Genomic DNA, 6,000 nt, shown 5'->3' with positions numbered 1-6,000 from the left:
GTGGTTCAGTCAATTCGAACATGGGCTAACTCTTGGTGCTCCTATGGTGTGGGTGCATTGTGTTTAGAATTTCAATAGGCACCGCTTCGGAGATTTATAACGCACGGAGGGAAATCGGACAAACTTCTTCCGCTAAGTCACAACGCGGAAGAAAGTGGATGTTGAGTGTTCGAGGCAGACAACAAATGAAGAGGACTATGACGAAAATAAGTGGATGACAACTGCACAAGTAAACGCAGAAATGAATTTTGCACTCGTGGATTCTGTCAGTAACAAAACGACACTAAGGCAGCTTCATAAGCTGGGAACTGCATGGCGAGCTTGAATTCCAAAACTGCTCTTCAGTGACGCAAATGCTCATAATAGGAAAATCTGGACTGTGGAGCAATGGAAGAAAGTCATTTGGTCGGATGACTGTTGCTTCACACTGATTCCAACTTCTGGCCGAGTTTACGTCACAAGAGTGAAACACGCCGAGGGTTCAGTGATGATTTGGACAACCATACTGTGGTATTCCACGGGCACAAATGTTACCCCGCATTACGAGCAAGGGTTATGTAACCATTTCGGCTGATAAGGTCCATCCAATGATATAATGTTTATTCCCCAACGGTGAAGCTGTGTTCCAAGATGACAGGGGCCCTGTTCACACAGCTCGTATCACACGGAATTGGTTTTGAGAGCACGAGGATGAATTGTCAAATCTCCCCTGGCCACCACATTCGCCAGATCTTAATATTACTTAGCCTTTGTGGTCGCCTTTGGAGAAATATGTGCGTGATTACTATCAACCTCCAACATCGTTACATGAATTTGTCAGTTTTTGGCAGGAATAGTGGTGTAATACGTATTCTCCTGAAACCGCTACAGAACTTGTATTTATCCATTCCGAGACGAATGGAAGTTTGTTTCAGACACCAACGGTTTTCCTACACCGTTGTAGATATCGTAATGTGTTTTGATTTTGGTGTTTTCACATTTTTTCCACACCCTGAACCTGGTGCACTGCATGAAATACTGAAAATGGCAAAATTTAGATGACTTTGTACCGACCATTGGGACTGTCGTAAGCCAAACGTGCAGCTCTTCTTTGAATCTTCTTCGTTCTCTACCTTGTGAGGAAATCTAAAAGGTATATAATAGAAAAATATATATAAAAATCCTCAATGCCTGATTTCACTGACGTATCAGCTAACGACAGCTGCTGCGAACCCATTCTGCGTGCTGCTACTATATTCGACAGCAACGAGGATCAGTGTTCAGCCCCTACCAGTGAAGCTGTTTTAACGAAAAATATTGAATGACATAAAATAACATCCACTATACAATGTAGGTGAATACTTTTGTGCTGGTAGTACAATGTCTAGTTGACTTTTAACTCAGTGCTACAATATTAAGGCAATTAAACTGAAGTTTTACTTTTAATGCTACTATAAAGGAAGAAGATGAAACCAGTTCACAGCAAATGGTTTACTCTTCCCATGCCCTCACATATTGAGACGCGGTGGTGGTGTCTGGAATATAACCCACGATATTGCGGCAAGGTGTTGTGATCAGGAACTGAGTACCACTCTCGCTCCTCTCCTTACTAGTCTAACAGTGTTAGTGAAAGTTTCTTATACCACAAGGATTCGAAGCGTCTACCTCCGGGTCGAGCGCTACTGCACAAGCGTGCGCTATTGGCGGAGGTGGTGATACTGGCTGGTACGGATTTGAGACTGACAGTACATCTCACTACATTACAGCTTCAGATTTGAACACAGGAGAAACGGACGTCTGAAACTGTTTTAGAACACAGACAAATAGGGAACCTGTGACATTCCTCTCGAAATCCGACTGTACCTTGGGGATAAGCCGTCTAGCTGGACACCTGGCGTTCCATTATCCAGTGGTGGTGCCCTAAGGCGGCCTTCCAGAGGCTTCGACTGTAGGCAGCGCTCTGCCCAAGGGAGTGAGAAGCAGTGGTAACCCTGGGGAGACAGCCTAAGGCCGACTTGCGACCGGGAGCCATCATTTAATTCCGCGTGACAGGTGGACGGCGAGGTGGGGGATCCCCCGGGATGCAATCTGGTGGCAGCTGAAGGGGCGACACCGCTCTGCTCAATCTTGCAGCAGGATTTCTAGGTAGGTAAACCCACGACCATTTGAACTCGTTGAAGTTTTCCGTATACCTCCACTTTAGAACAGTAAATTAGATCGGTTATAACAAAATAAATTCTTTCGCACGTATAAATATATCTTATAAGGACGGTAACTTTTCAGGGGAATTATTTTACGTCATCAACAAATCCCTCCCTCTTAGGTGCCGAAATCATATACTGTCATCGTCTTTTATGTCGACAGATTAAAAAATACGTGGCATTTTCGAATTCCATATGCGTTTTCAACAATACAATAAAAAAGTCTATAATATGAAATGTGTTAGCTCCCACTGTTTTCAGGCCTGAGTGGCAAAAGCAACGCACTCAGAGCTATGCATAATGATTCGCGAAATAATAATGGAGGTTGAATCAAAATGTACTGCCAGCACGTAGGGGAAAAGTTTGCTATATTTAAGCAGTACACTCTATTAATGAAAGTATCCAGTAAGCTAAAGGTTCGTTGTGTATTATTGTTAACTAGTTTGTGTGGTTTTGGTGGCTAATACAATAGAAGCAAGTTCACTAGGCGCTGTGTGCTGTGAGATGGGGCAGATGTGGATCGCATCGTGTTCACATACGAGGTTATAACCAGATTTTAAATATCCTCTGGGATCAGTTTTCATCGTAATGGTTTTATTATTGACGCAGGTCGTTCGAGATGGACGTGCAAAATGCAGAAGTAATTTAAGTTTGTACTGACTGGTATACAGGTACATGTTGATTGTATATATTAGCTTTTTTGTCCTCTGTATGAGGAGCCACTATCGATTGGCTCTATGCCCAAATACCGCTCTGGCAATTAAATATTTTACAGACAGCTCATGGTGAAGAGCAAGAAAGCAGTTACACCACATGTAGACGATACGTAGGCGTCATCTTAGCACCAGAAAAACCTCTACAACTAACAATGATGCAACTGTTTTTGCACAGACGTAAATCTCTTAGAAAACGATTATGCACATTTTCGATGTCGCTCAAGATGCCTGCAGTTAAGTTTGCTCATTATGTCTCCTTATATGGACAAACTGTGGTGACTTTTCATTACCTTACATTTTTATTTTTGGTGTAGGAGTAGAAAAAAAATGGTTAAAATGGCTCTTAGCACTATGGGACTTAACATCTGAGGTCATCAGTCCCCTAGAACTTCGAACTACTTAAACCTTACTAACCTAAGGACATCACACACATCCATGCCCGAGGCTGGATCGAACCTGGGACCGTAGCAGTCGCCCGGCTCCGGACTGAAGCTCCTAGAACCGCTTGGCCAAAGCGACCTGCGTAGGAGTAGAATTTCAGCCTATGAAAACTATCTGAACTGAATCTTCGTTTGATACAGTAGCGGAAAATTGCATCAAACACAATCTTCGGGTATCCAGTTTGCGCTAACATACTGCACTTCACAGATTACAGCGAGTTGCAAGCAGTCTGAATAAATTGTTCTGTAGTAATCTCTGCCTTCAGTGCAATTCCATTACAAGAAACAGCACTTTAGTGCATGAGGAATAAATCAAAGCAACGTACGCGAGACCGAGCCACTGGAAATAATTACATTTTTCTCATTTATTCTCCAACCTCTTATTACATTTCCCGAATTATGACTCCATCAGTTTGCAACAACGCAACACCACGTTTCAACTTTCGTGGCTCCGCTCGTTCCAGCAGACTCCCTCCCCCCCCCCCACCCCACCCATCCTATCCACCCCTCCAAAAAAAATTGTTACAATTTTTTTTACTGGAAATTATTTTTTAAAGAATGGACCCGCCCTCTTGGCTCGCCAGGCAGGCCTTATTTTCGAGATTACTGCCGTGTCGACACACACACACACACACACACACACACACACACAAAACAGGTTCACCCCTGTCCATCTGTAAACCAATCCCAGCGCGGTCCGCACTCCCGCCGTGAAAATCTCCACAGCCGGCACCGACTTCTATACCTTTTTCTTCCCTTTTTTCCGCTCACGAGCTAAAAACTTGGTGAAATCTCCCGTTTGGCGATCGGAGTCCATCAGTGCGCAGGCCTCCCTGACCGGCGTTCTCAGCCGGACTGGAGGCGGCGGCGGTGGCGGCGGCGGTGTGCCGTAGGTCCATCACGGCGGTCCCGGGGGACGCCCGCCCCTTCCTGTTTGCATGGGGGCTCCCAGATAAAGCGAGGATGGCTATTAAATGTCGTTTTCAGAGATGGAATGGCCTTTTGGGGAGGTGGCGGCGGCGGTGGCGGCGGAGAGCGCGTGCGCGCGGGGGATTTGTGAGCCGGGCTCCTGTAATCCGTGCGCTACGTGCTCGTCCGGTGGGGTGGTAGGGTAAGGGGTCGGCGGGAGGGGGGGGGGGACCCAGAGGCGAGGGCGGCGGACCAGACGACGTAATTTCCTCCCCGGGGGACGCCAGGAGAGGATATAATTCGTATGCAAAAGCTCGCCACAGTATGAAGGCGAGGATAGCGCCGGGCCGTGCGCTGGCTAGGCGCGCGCTGTCGTGGCGCCGGAGACGAGGACGTCGACGCTCCCGACGCCCAGCACTTTTTAATTAAAACCGCGAGCACTGGGCGTCGTCGAAATGTGCGAGACGCACGCGTGCCGCCATTACTCGAAGCTCATTAGCCGCTGCCGAAGAGCGCATCCGACAGCGTGGGTTCTCTACGCCGTGGTTTCGGGCTGCTTCGCGATTCACCCTAATTTTCCACCAGAATGCGGGCGGAATTGCTTCCTGCTACAAGAGAAGAAGCTGTAAAATCTTAGCCTAGGCTAATTCCCCTATTGCTCGCTCCCTACGGACGCATTTCCTTGCAAGATGACTCGTGAGAGACAACACTATAAAACCGACAGTTATTAAAAATTAAGGGATTTTTATGCGTAACAATATTCCTTTAACCAGTGTTCCACACGAACGTGAGATACTTTGTAATCAAAGACAATATGTAACTAAATATATTGCTTATTTTCATTTCTCATGGTGTGTGCCGCGCGGGATTAGCCGAGCAGTCCCGGCGGAGGTTCGAGTCCTCCCTCGGGCATGTGTGTGTGTGTGTGTGTGTGTGTGTGTGTGTGTGTGTGTGTGTGTGTGTGTGTGTGTGTGTGTGTTTGTCCATTGGATAATTTAGGTTGAGTAGTGTGTAAGCTTAAGGACTGATGACTTCAGCAGTTAAGTCCCATAAGATTTCACACACATTTAAACTTTTTCTTTTTTTATTTGATGGTGTGACACTAACACATGACCTGTAGCGACTCGAGTCGTTACTCCTTCCTTTTCAGCCAGTTGCCGTGATTCTAACACGGAATCGACCGCCATCTTATATGTTTAGAAACCACAAGGTAAGACCACTTTTTTGGCTTCCATATTCTGCTGAATTACCCTATATCTAGAACGAACAAAGATACTAAGAACACAATTGGTAACAGTTACCATGAAAACATGGAATACCATCGAGAGATTGCATTGCTGGTTTTCTATCTTTCTATGTACTTTACTTTAGAGCACCAAATAAAAAGCTACTCTTCACGCAGAGATAGAGCGAGTAGACGCAGTCAAGATATTGGAGAAACGGGTTCCACATCTTCCCCCCAACATTCTTATTACAGACATCTGATCCACGCCACTTGTTTCATGAACTACTTCTTTTAATGCGATGTGGTTTACTCTGCTAAAAAGTTAAACCTTACTGCACTAAAGTCAGTCATATCTGTATCGAATTCCTAACGTTTACGGTTTGCTTTACAGATGCGACAATATAAAAACAAAGTTAAATTACTGTCGAACAGTCACGTGAGTTTTTTCTAAGCTCTCGTAGGGCCGACGCCTTCAGTGCAGGACACTTGTGACACTATTTTGGCATTTTATACACCCGACTCCATTATCT

This window comes from Schistocerca cancellata, chromosome 5 (assembly GCF_023864275.1).
Source record: "Schistocerca cancellata isolate TAMUIC-IGC-003103 chromosome 5, iqSchCanc2.1, whole genome shotgun sequence".
Taxonomy (NCBI): domain Eukaryota; kingdom Metazoa; phylum Arthropoda; class Insecta; order Orthoptera; family Acrididae; genus Schistocerca; species Schistocerca cancellata.
The sequence above is the reverse complement of the archived record's forward strand: the minus strand, read 5'-3'. Positions refer to the sequence as shown.